The sequence below is a fragment of the Rosa rugosa genome, chromosome 4 (genome assembly GCF_958449725.1).
Source record: "Rosa rugosa chromosome 4, drRosRugo1.1, whole genome shotgun sequence".
NCBI lineage: Eukaryota > Viridiplantae > Streptophyta > Magnoliopsida > Rosales > Rosaceae > Rosa > Rosa rugosa.
In genome coordinates, this window is record NC_084823.1 from 47,425,833 (window position 1) to 47,439,582 (window position 13,750).

Here is a 13,750-nt window from a genome sequence, read left to right on the forward strand (position 1 = left end):
ACTTTTTATTAATTATTTATTTGTTTTTGCAATTACAGGTGTACCCTCAATTCCCGGCTAGAACGATCCCTACTTATTCTATACTGACAACTACATTTTGCAGGGTTAAATAGGGCTCTTGCTTTTAGCGTATCAATTTTTGGCGCCGTTGCCGGGGATTGAAAAATCACTTGTTTTTGTTTATAATTCTTGTATATAAATTGTTTGAAATTTAGTTTAAATTAACTAGGATTTTTTTTTTATATTGTTGAATACGAGTTTTAATTGTAAGTTGTAAATTGAATGGAATAGGTGAAGTCTCTTTTGTTAATATTGGCCTAAACCCCTTTTTGGTGCCTAGTTCAGGTCCCTTAAGGTTGAGGGCGGCCTTTATTAACACTTGTTGAACTGTCTTCACACTTATAACATTTTTCATCTTAGTAAGTATAGCCTATGTGGAATGGTGTCTAGGAAGGGGACAACGTTCATGACGGTTTTTGAATCCAGAAGTGCTTCCAAATGGGCCTAAACCACTATGTGGGAGTAGCTCATGCCAAAATGGATTTTGTCTCTCGTGTTCGCCCTCCCCTACCTGGCCATTTTCAGTAAGGTTGCCCAAAGGATGTGAAAAGGAGTTTGTGTCTAGGCGACCATACTTGGGCCGCACGTCCACTTGATTTACTGCTTGGAATTAGATTTGATATCAATAATATGTATAACAAAAAGAAAATGTTGTGATACACTAAGGTAAAATAAAAAAATATATATACATATTACACTTGTAAAAATACTTTTCATGTTTTATACTCACTTGTGTCTTATGTACAATATAATTGCTAATTTTACTTGTAGTTTGTAATTCATAATTATACTTGTTTATAGACTTTGTATTTCTTTGTTAATTATAATTACTAACTTTTTAATTTCTATTACGTCTAGGCTGAGAAGACGTTAAAACCAAGCGATATTTGGGAGGCAACCCAACCCAATCCAATCAGATTTTGATTTCTTTATCCTTATCTTTTATTTTTCGATTTTGCTTATTTGTTTTAGGATTTGTTTTCGTAAATGTCTTCTATCTATGCTTACTTGTTTCATTGCATGCTTTTAATTGATTACATTAAGGACAATGCAATATTTAAGTGTGGGGGAAGGGATTTATATTTTTGTCTTTTATTTTGAGTCCTATTTATTGAAAAAAAAAAACTACATTCATTCAGTCTTATTAAATTCAGCTATTTATTCAAAAGAAAAAAAAAACAACAACAACAACAAAAAATAATAATAATAATAGTAATAATAATAACGCTATACTAAGCCTAGTCAGCAGCTCCGGAGGAGTTAAGGCTGAGCTCAAAGGAAATGCGAGAGCCACCGTTGTAGCCGCCCCAGCCACCGGAGTAGTAGCCATAGCCGCTACCTCCCTCAGAAGTAGTCTTCATGTTGCCAAAGATGTATTCACCGTGCATGGGGAACAGTGGAAGGGTTTCAATCTCCTGGTGATCTTCTCCTCGTTGTTCCATGAAAGTTTGTTCTTCATTCATGTCAAAGAAAGTCGTACTAGTACTAGTAGTGAAGGATGGGGAGAAATATGGGTCAACACTGTAGCCGACCCCTGACCCAAAATTGAGATTAATGGATCCACCAACACCAGTTGAACTAGTTGACCCAAAATTGAGATCAATGGATCCACCAACACCAGTAGAACTAGTTGACCCAAAATTGAGATCAATAGATCCACCAACACCAGTAGAACTAGTTCCCCCTCCAGCTGAGATTGAACAATCCCTAAAACTCTTCTCCATGCTCATAGATCCATTACCAACAAGCCTTGATCTTTGCATGGGCACAGGAACATCCGAAGTGAACCTCTTCTTCTGCCTCTCCAGAGCCTTGAGGTTCTGGAACCAATAAAAGACATTCTTGCCTTCAACCTTTCCGTATCGTTTCAGCTGGAGACAGATCCTCTGAATCTGCTCTGCAGTTGGGGACTTGATACGCTAAAACAAGCGCGCAATTTAACCCTGCAAAATGTAGTTGTTAGTATAGAATAAGTAGGGATCGTTCTAGCCGGGGATTGAGGGTACACATGTAATTGCAAAAACAAAAAAAGAATTAAAATAATAAAGTATTATTTACAAAAATAATATAAAGAATAGACATATATACAAAAATAATATAAAGAATAGAAATATGTACAAGTGAACACAAATAAGTGGGTTTTGGGATTATAGAATTGGAATTAAAATTAAATGAAATAAAGAAAATGTAAAAACACATATAAAAGGGTGGAATGCAAGGAACAAAGATCAAAACCACAATCATATGAATGAAATCCAATTACAATTCCTATATTTGATTATCTATGTCATGAGAAATAAGTTGACCATGTGAAACGTTAGTAAGCAAACGATTTTTCCCATATTTTACTTTCCTTGAATAATTAATCTAAGTGAAAGCACCTAAATCAATCTTATTGAACATGCAATCATAGTCTAGAAAGCTAGCTAATCAAGAACACATTCAATGCATGAAGAACAAAGAAAGGATGTCAACCAAAGTGCACAACCTAGTTATGAATAAGTTCATCTATTTACAATCCTCCTTAATTGATTTCGACTTTTGTCCAAAGCCTTTACTACTTAAATCTAGCACCAATTACATGCATATATCCTAAGTTGGCCACCAAAGAACACATACATACAAAAGTTTTCTATAATCCAAAATCAATTAAGCAATCTCACATAAGCAACATAAAAATCAACATAAAGAAATCACAATTTTTATTCAAACATAAGAATAGGCTTAAACTTTGCCCTAAACATTATTTGTTAACTAAAATTCATAGTTCTACAAATTCAAACAAAGAAAACTAAAAGAAGTTACAAGAAAAAAGATAGAATTACACCGTGAAGGGAGTGGATGATGAAGAGCTAGCTTGAGACGTTGATCTTGAATCTTGAAAGCAAGACTTCACCACACTACAAGAAAAAACATGTTTAACAACATGCAATTCACGTTGTCAATCACTTTTGGCAACGTTTGGCGCATGTTGTAGATGCCAAAGTCATTAAAAGTCTACGAGTCCTTAACATCGCGCTTTGCATGTTGTCGAAAAGAGGCAAAGCACGTTGTTGTAATTATTCAACAATGACCATCACGACACAAGGTGAATGATGACGGCTAGGAGGCTTCATGGCTTCTTCTTCTCTTCTTCTCTTTGCTTGAAAATGCAGAAACTTGAAACTAGAGAATGGAGAGAAAAATGGAAAGGAAATGGAGAGACAAAGAAGATGAAATGGATGAAGGAATGTGTTTTTCTTCTTTGTTGTAGCCTCTATTTATAGGCTACCAAGTAAAACTATTTGGCCTTAAACAAATGATGATGGGTTAGATTTGAGCATTTAAACATTAATGGAATTTGTTAGGTTTGAATATTTAAACACTAATGGAATTTGTTAGGTTTGAATATTTAAACACTAATGGAATTTGTTAGGTTTGAGTCACTTTCTACTCATTTTTCCTTCAATTAATTCTCCACCAAGACTTCAGATTTTGCCCGTGACTTCTACATATTAAATGCTCCACCATGAGTGTAGATCATGCTGTAAAATTTTCAGAATTTATCTCCATGCCTTTGGGCCGTAATTGCTGATGGACTCCTTACAGGTCCAGTTTTTCAGTTTTGCTTCTGCAGAAAATTGGGCTGAATGTTTGAAGGCCTTCCACTTCTTTTTGGCTCTTGCACTATTCATAAGAAATGTTTCTTAGGATGTCTAGAATGGATCTGGAAGGTTTCAGCTCATTTGAAGTTCATTTGGTCAGGTGGTCGCTCCTTCTTCCTTGCTTGGCTTGGTTTCTCCTAGCCGGAGTAGGAAAATGTGTAAAGTTGACCTTTTTAGTGCATTTCCATTTTTCTCCATCATTTTATGGACCTAACACTTATTTCATCATCATCTACTCCAATGTACCTAAAAATAAAAATTGAATTAAAAAACGATTCGTTAAGGAATTAACTAAGCAAAATGTGAGGAATTAACTATTAAAATATCACATTAAAATGCTCCTATATATCAAATTCCCCAACACTTAGTTTTTGCTAGTTCCTTAGCAAAATCAAAACACAAAACAAAACAAAGACTCAACAAAAAGTAAGTAAAAGACTCTACTGCCCCTAACTGTTGTCTCAGAGACTCCAAACTCATGGCTTTCACGTTTAAACACCTAATCAAAATCACATACATAATTCTAAGGTTAATAAACGTGTGACACTCATATGACTAAGTAAGATATGGAGAACTTAAGTTATACAGTGAATGATAGCATGTTTCGAACAAGTCCAATCCAAACTCACAAGGCATACTCTCTATTTTTCTCTCAGAAATGGCTATGCTTAAAAGCTTCACACTCAAGTATATGCAAGAGAACAAATTGTAAGGCAACAAACAGCTTGCATATTTCATCAATAAAAGCATTTTGTGAAGAATTTTTAAAAACCTCAAGAAATGACTAAGTGCACAAATGGACCTAAACCATAAGCTCGACTTTGTACCTGACTCCACTAACCAAAGGCTACCCATCTCAAGGATCAAGTAAGGACTTGAAACAGGTTGTAATGAGGCTAAGCTAGGGTTTTCGAAATGAAGATTAATGGTGCAAAAATTCTAAGGACCTAGCAGAGCATATATGGACCACTTTATGTCACCATTTTTATGGGCCATTTATCATTGTTTTGGGTCCAACCTTCACTCTAACCAATATAGAAATGGACAAAGGCCTAATTTTCAATTTTTAGCCTTCTTTTGAAAGTCCAAAACCACACTTAAACAATTTCCCAAGAGTTTTCTTTTCAATTTTTCTTCTCTTTTTCCGTGTTTCTTTCTTTCCTTTTTCATTTTCTTTCAATTTTTTTTTTCGGCAATTTTTTTTCTCTCTCTTGGTTTTTCCCCACCCCACATTTGTCTTTCATCGTCACCCCTACACAATATGTCATGCTCTACTAAGTTCCTAGTACAAGGGTAGAGATATCCTGTACTAAGCTCATGGTAGGGTAGTGAGGGTGATGAAACAAAGGTTTTCAACGTACGCTCAAAGGGGTTCATTCTAAAGAGTCCCACGACGGGCACAATTGGGGACACATGCTTGTTTGGCTATGGTGGTTACCCTAATGCCTTCTATCCTATCCAAGATCAGGGCATATTATGGCATACAAGTTTTGACAGTCACAAAAGTCGAGTTCTAGTATTCTCTAGTCCATTAAAATCTATGGCACATGATCATTGGATTTTCAAAGAATGATGAGGTTTTGCAAATACAGCCATGAAATTATGGAATTATCAATTAAACACTCAAAAAGAAAGTATTTTAGTTCAACAACTCACTTAGGGTCAAATGAATTAGACTTAATCCTAGCATGCTTTATGAACCAAGTTACAATCCTATCTCAAATCTTCATACAAGTATCACAATGTCGATTAACCACAGAATTCAATTAAGTCCTAGTTTGATTGCGAAAACCTTCAGCCATGAATTCAGAGACATGTTCATCCTAGACGTTAGGAGCATCCTAAGACTCAAACAAACCAAAAAGAAGAACAACACATAAAGTGACGCAACATACAAGAAAAAAAAACATTTTCGACTTAGGGATATTTCTCTTCTCCTTTCGGTAACTCCTTTGGAATATGACCAGGTGAAGAGAGGAACGATTTTGGCGGAGCTCAGCTCACTTAATTGACAGGGGACGAGACCCTTTGTCATCACTTCTCGTATCCAAACTAGACCTTAGACATCACATCCCATTGGATGCGCCTATGATGAAGAAGATATTTACCCAAAATTCATTTTGACTCTAATAATAAACAAACAACCAACGAAATAAAGAACAAAAATAAACAAAAACCAAAACATGAATATAAAACCTAAAACAAAGTTAATGATTATTTTTTTCTTCTTCTGATTTTTTATTTTATTTTCTTTTTATAACCACAAAACTATCTCCTATAAACAAAGTGAAACGTTAACCTTTCCCCCACACTTAAATCATGCATTGTCCTCAATGTATAAACAAGTATAAATACAAAGCATCAATCAAGCATGGCATAAGTGTTAATGCAAGAAATCCTAAAACAAAGAAAAATTTACGAAAATAAAAGAAAAGGGAAGAGTTCAAGAAAGCAAATCTCCGTTGATGGCTCCTCCACAGCTACTGTGTTGAAATGGGTTGCCTCCCATGCAGCGCTTAATGTTTAAAGTCTTTCAGCCTAGACTTGTACTTCCAGTTATTCCTTTGGTTGGAGGAGCAGTGTGTGGAGAGTGGCAGCTCTTTTGCTGGTTTCAGCCTCCGAATGAGGGTCCTTATGGAGTGACGCAGCAGCGTCCTTGCGAGGAAACCCAGGAGGATGACTTTGCATGTTATTGACTTCCTAAGCAAGCTTGTTCATTGCAGTGTGACAGCGGTTCAAAGAGAAGTTCATGTCAGTGATGTAATCGATCATGCATGTGACTCGCTAATCTGTCACCATAATACCATCTCGGAGAGAGGAACGCAGAGTATCAATCGAGTCAGACAAGCTTTCCAGGGCGGCCACAGGCCGGGGAACACTAGCAGCCCGGGAGGAAGATGACTCGCTGGGATGGAGTCTGAAGGAGAGCGACGAGGCAGAGGAGGGGGACTGCGGCTACGCTCACGTGTAGGACGACGGTCCCCAGGATGAGTGAGGCCAGCGTGAGCGGCCGCTTGACGACCTTCTTCCTCAAGAGAGAGAACTCGGCGTTGATTGACACGCATGCGAGTTGTAACCATGGTTCGAACCATGAGGAAGGAGAAGGAATTTGAAACTGCACACTTAGACAAACCCTAGTAAAATTCGGAGGAGACAAAAAGGAGATATATATAGAGCACTGATAGGAGCATTTTAATGTGATATTTTAATAGTTAATTCCTCATATTTTGCTTAGTTAATTCCTTAACGAATCGATTTTTAATTCAATTTTTATTTTTAGGTACATTGGAGTAGATGATCGATGATGAAATAAGTGTTAGGTCCATAAAATGATGGAGAAAAATGGAAATGCACTAAAAAGGTCAACTTTACACATTTTCCTACTCCGGCTAGGAGAAACCAAGCCAAGCAAGGAAGAATGAGCGACCACCTGACCAAATGAACTTCAAATGAGCTGAAACCTTCCAGATCCATTCTAGACATCCTAAGAAACATTTCTTATGAAGAGTGCAAGAGCCAAAAAGAAGTGGAAGACCTTCAAACATTCAGCCCAAAAATTGATACGCTAAAAGCAAGCGCGCAATTTAACCCTGCAAAATGTAGTTGTTTGTATAGAATAAGTAGGGATCGTTCTAGTCGGGGATTGAGGGTACACATGTAATTGCAAAAACAAAAAAAGAATTAAAATAATAAAGTATTATTTACAAAAATAATATAAAGAATAGAAATATATACAAAAATAATATAAAGAATAGAAATATATACAAGTGAACACAAATAAGGGGGTTTTGGGAATATAGAATTGGAATTAAAATTAAATGAAATAAAGAAAATGTAAAAACACATGTACAAGGGTGGAATGCAAGGAACAAAGATCAAAACCACAATCATATGAATGAAATCCAATTACAATTCCTATAGTTGATTATCTATGTCATGAGAAATAAGTTGACCATGTGAAACGTTAGTAAGCAAACGATTTCCCATATTTTACTTTCCTTGAATAATTAATCTAAGTGAAAGCACCTAAATCAATCCTATTTAACATGCAATCATAGTCTAGAAAGCTAGCTAATCAAGAACACATTCAATGCATGAAGAACAAAGAAAGGATGTCAACCAAAGTGCACAACCTAGTTATGAATAAGTTCATCTATTTGCAATCCTCCTTAATTGATTTCGACTTTTGTCCAAAGCCTTTACTACTTAAATCTAGCACCAATTACATGCATATATCCTAAGTTGGCCACCAAAGAACACATCCATACAAAAGTTTTCTATAATCCAAAATCAATTAAGCAATCTCACATAAGCAACATAAAAATCAACACAAAGAAATCACAACTTTTATCCAAACATAGAGACGGGCTTTAAACTTTGCCCTTAACATTATTTGTTAACTAGAATTCATAGTTCTACAAATCCAAACAAAGACAACCAAAAGAAGTTACAAGGAAAAAGATAGAATTACACCGTGAAGGGAGTGGATGATGAAGAGCTTGAGACGTTGATCTTGAATCTTGAAAGCAAGACTTCACTATCACGGCACAAGGTGAATGATGACGGCTAGGAGGCTTCATGGCTTCTTCTTCTCTTCTTCTCTTTGCTTGAAAATGCAGAAACTTGAAACTAGAGAATGGAGAGAAAAATGGAAAGGAAATGGAGAGACAAAGAAGATGAAATGGATGAAGGAATGTGTTTTTCTTCTTTGTTGTAGCCTCTATTTATAGGCTACCAAGTAAAACTATTTGGCCTTAAACAAATGATGATGGGTTAGGTTTGAGCATTTAAACATTAATGGAATTTGTTAGGTTTGAATATTTAAACACTAATGGAATTTGTTAGGTTTGAGTCACTTTCTACTCATTTTTCCTTCAATTAATTCTCCACCAAGACTTCAGATTTTGTCCGTGACTTATTCATATGAAATGATCCACCATAAGTGTAGATCATGCTAATTTTCAGAATTTATCTCCATGCCTTTGGGCCGGAATTGCTGCTGGACTCCTTACAGGTCCAGTTTTCCAGTTTTGCTTCTGCAGAAAATTGGGCTGAATGTTTGAAAGCCTTCCACTTCTTTTTGGCTCTTGCACTATTCATAAGAAATGTTTCTTAGGATGTCTAGAATGGATCTGGAAGGTTTCAGCTCATTTGAAGTTCATTTGGTCAGGTGGTCGCTCCTTCTTCCTTGCTTGGCTTGGTTTCTCCTAGCCGGAGTAGGAAAATGTGTAAAGTTGACCTTTTTAGTGCATTTCCATTTTTCTCCATCATTTTATGGACCTAACACTTATTTCATCATCATCTAATCCAATGTACCTAAAAATAAAAATTGAATTAAAAAACGATTCGTTAAGGAATTAACTAAGCAAAATGTGAGGAATTAACTATTAAAATATCACATTAAAATGCTCCTATCAAAAACATGAAAATTACATGTTCTAAAAGTCCAATTTAATGTTGACTAATCCAATTTCATTATTTTCCTAATCTTATACTTTACTTAATATTTGTGTTTATTTATATATATTTATTATGTTTTCCTTATCATGTTAGGAAATGATGGAGAAGAATGAAAATGCACTAAAAAGTCAACCTTAGAACATTTTCTTACTCCGGCTAGGAGAAAGTGAGCTAGACAAGGAAGAAGGAGCGGACGCTTGACCAAATGAACTCCAAATGAGCTGAAATCTCCAGATCTATTCTAGACATCCTAAGAAACATTTCTTATGAAGAGTGCAAGAGGCAGATAGAAGTGGAAGGCCTTCAAACAATCAGTCCAATTTTTTGCATAAGCAAAACTGGAAAACTGGACCTGTAAGGAGTCTAGTAGCGTTTCCGGCCCAACTACTATTCCAAAAATTCTGAAATTCTAACAGGATAATCTACACTCATAGAGGAACATTTGATATGAAGAAATCGGAGGCCCATGATGAAGTCTTGGTGGAGAAATAATTGAAGGAATAAAGGGGCAGAAAGTGACCTAAAAAAACAGCTCAACATATTCCTACCCACATGAAGAAAGCTAGATGCTTTTCTCTTTTTCCTTGGATATATTTTTCTACTCCATCCTCTTTAATATATCATCATCACTTCCATATTTCTGCACCTTCATGCTTTGCTTTCATTTCATCATTACTCCATCTTGTCCATATTTTATAAACCAATTCCATACTCCACTTTCATTATTTTTATTTCACTCATCATTTCACTCTTCTTTTTCTTCCCTATATAAACACATTCTCTTCTCACTCTCAACATCACCCATTCCACCCCATTACATCTTCTTTCTCTGTTCATCTCCTTCATAAAACCTCCATATCCACCTCCCAAAATCCAAACTCATAATATCCATACTACTCTATCTCCTCCATCACCACCACCATTTCTTATCCTCTACCTCCATTAACACCACCACTACATCATTTCTCCACTCTCTTTTCTATCATCATTTTCTCCATCCACTCCACCTATTCACACAACACATAATACAAGCTTCACTATCTTTTATCATTAACTCTTCAAGAGCAAGAAGGAGAGAGAATCACCACCACCATCACCAAGATGTGAGCTTGGGGACCATCCAACACACCACTAAGCCAACTCTATCCCTTTTACTCTAGATTATATTTTGGTGTTTAATTTGATTATGAAGTTAGTATATGTAATTATGAGTGAGCTATAGTCCTTTGTTGGGGCTAGGGTTGAAAGCCCTAGCCAAACTTGTATGAATTATTGTTTTAATTTACATTTGATATTATTTGTGATTTTCATCTTTATATGCTAATTCAAGAAGTGAACACATTTATTCAAACTTAACTAATTTGAATGTGTTGTGTTTGTCATCTCATGAAAAAATGTTTAGGGAGTAGTTAACCTTGAGCATTGATAGCATGATAACATCCTCTATGTGCATGTGAAGCTTGTGAGTTAAAATCACCTAGATCTAGGATTGGTTTGCTTGCATGATTATCTAAACTCAAAGCTTTATGCATCTAGGAACAATGAATTGAGACTTATCCGGTAATATGAATTGTTCTTAGGTAGTTAATTCTAGACTTATCCGGTTGGAATTAATAACATTAAAGGAGTTTAAGCCTTTGTAGTCTTATCCGGATGCAAAGAGGGTAATTGGAAAATTAGAATAGCATCGCTTGTATTTGAACTTCAATACTTGCAAGGGAGGTTAGTGGTAGACAATCCAACCTCTAACTTCATCCATTATTTTTCTAGTTTAGTTTATATTTGAGCATTTATTTTAATTTGGTTCACCACTCTATCCAACAAACAATTTCACTACCACCACAATGCACATGCTCACCATAAGCCTAAATTTCCTTGTAAATTTAGGTTTGTGATTGTACATTTGCATATTCTAGCTCTCCTTAGGTTAACACCCTAGCTAGTGAAAGGAATCCAATCCTCGTGGGTTCGACAACCTTTCTTAAATCCCTATACTATTACTTGTACCCCTTATACTTGAGGGTAGCTATTTGGCTAACAGTAGGGCCCAAAACAAAGATAATTGGCTCACAAAAATGGTGACATAAGGTGGTCCATATATGCTCTGCTAGGTCCTTAGAATTTTTGCATCCTTAATCTTCATTTCGAAAACCCTAGCTTAGCCCCATTACAACCTGTTTCAAGTCCTTACTTGATCCTTGAGATGGGCAGCCTTTGGTTAGTGGAGTCAGGTACAAAGTCGAGCTTATGGTTTAGGTCCATTTGTGCACTTAGTCATTTCTTGAGGTCTTTAAAAATTATTCACAGAATTCTTTTATTGATGAAATATGCAAGCTATTTGTTGCCTTACAATTTGTTCTCTTGCATATACTTGAGTGTGAAGCTTTTAAGCATAGCCATTTCTGAGAGAAAAATCGAGAGTATGCCTTGTGAGTTTGGATTGGACTTGTTCGAAACATGCTATCATTTATTGTATAACTTAAGTTCTCCATATCTTACTTAGTCATATGAGTGTCACACGTTTATTAACCTTGGAATTATCTATGTGATTTTGATTAAGTGTTTAACGTGAAAGCCATGAGTTTGGAGTCTCTGAGACAACAGTTAGAGGCAGTAGAGTCATTTACTTAACTTTTGTTGAGTCTTTGTTTTGTTTTGTATTTTTGTTTTGCTAAGGGACTAGCAAAAGCTAAGTGTGGAAGAATTTGATATGAGCATGATAGCTTAATTTATAGCTATTGATTTTCCTTATTCTCCTGCAAGTATGTCAATTGTAATATAGGGAAATAAGGGTCTCCCGCAGAGGATTAAGTTAAATTAATTGCTTCAATGAAAGTCACAAAAAATGTGACTGCAGTTCCTACTGAACAGCAGTCGAAAAACAATCTAAAATCCTAACCAAAACAACCCAGAAAAATATGAAAATTTACAGAGACGTACTAGACACACAAGGCGTCCAGCACAAAAAATTTGGGAATTTTTGGATTTCGTTTACTATGAGAATAAAATACGTGAAAACAGAGAACAGAAAGAAAAACGAAACTGAACAGATTTAAGATTGGTTGATATCAAGATGATGAAACTAGCTAGGAAGGAAGTATCCACCTCCAACAATCACACACAACACACTTTGTCCAATTTACTTCTAATTAACTTAGTTGAAGACGCTCAGATTGGCTCGGTACGCTTGAACACAACCTATTACCCTTTCTTACTTTGTACGCTAGGCAGGAAGTGCTCTACACCTAGACTATTCCCAAGCAATGCAACCTAAAGGTACGTTTATTAGATTAAACATGCAGAGATCATTAAGTTTGAAAAGAGTTTGAGTAATCACTAGACATCGCAAATAACTTAGAGCCTTGCTAAACCTAGGGTTTTGTCTACTTGATAGTGAAAACCACCAATTACTTCTCTAGACAATTTGAGGAATCCAACTATTGATCCAGGCATCAAATAATCAAAGTATTAGAACCCTAGCATGCATACTAAGTAGGCCTCCAAAGCATACAAACATAGAACTCATCAATGAGAAATCGGTAAACAAAACCTCAACTTTATTAATTGGAAAACAAATTGAATGTCAGAGCATGTTGTGGATCATGTCTAGGGCTTCAACTACCCCCTAGCTACTGGAAATTTAGTTACACATAATGGAAATCAAAAACACAATTGAGTTCATGGAGAAAGAAGACAACAAAAACCAAGAAATAGGAAAAGGCTGATCGGCGATCGATCGTCGGCAGGCAGCGATCGATCGTTTTCGGTGATGGTTGTAATTCTTCTTCTTTTTCAGCTCTTGTGCGTCTCTCCTCTTCCGTATGTGTGATGGTATGGTTCTTCAACGTCTAAGGAGAGATTTTATTCAGTTTGTAACTCTTTTCTTCTTTCCTTTTGGGACTCTAATTCCTTGGCTTCCACGGAAAGCTCCTTTATTAATGTTCTGATTGATTTTGGATTCATTGACATCCTTCTATCCAATAAGAGCAGCCAAGATAATTAATTGCTGAATATCTTTTTCTTCATGTTGCCGTATGCTTCCTTGACTCATCAAGATTCCACACTTCTCCATTATTTGCACAAATCTCCTTCCTTTTGCTCATATTTCTTTCCTTGCTTTGGCAAACCTAATAAACATAAAAATAACTAAATTAACCAGAAAATAAGATAAACTAACAAAGTAAATATGGGAATTACCAACATTATTATCGCATAATTATGCTCCGATCAGAGCATTTTAATGTAATATTTTAGTAGTTAATTCCTCACATTTTGCTTAGTTAATTCCTTAACCGAATCGATTTTTAACTCAATTTCTATTTTTAGGTACATTGGAGTAGATGAAGATGAAATGAGCGTTAGGTCCATAATTACCTAGAAATGATCAAGAAAAATGGAAATGCACTAATTGGTCAATTTTACACATTTTCCTACTTCGGCTAGGAGAAACCGAGCTAAACAAGGTAGGAGGGGAGGCAGACTAACCAAACGAAACCCAAATGAGCTGAAACTTTCCAAATCAATTCTAGAAATCCCAAGGATCATTTCTTATGAAGAGTGCCAGAGCTAGTTTTGAGTGGAAAGCC

General features: G+C 35.8%; 1 long non-coding RNA gene across 1 annotated transcript; it reads right to left on the reverse strand.

Moving 5' to 3' along the window:
* Positions 1–12,704: 12,704 nt before the first annotated feature.
* LOC133742229 (uncharacterized) lies at positions 12,705–13,391 on the reverse strand. Its single transcript, XR_009862434.1, has 2 exons — positions 13,362–13,391; positions 12,705–13,291 (listed from the first exon to the last, which is right to left on the reverse strand). It is a non-coding gene; the product is annotated as an uncharacterized LOC133742229 (long non-coding RNA).
* Between the last annotated feature and the right edge of the window lie 359 nt (positions 13,392–13,750).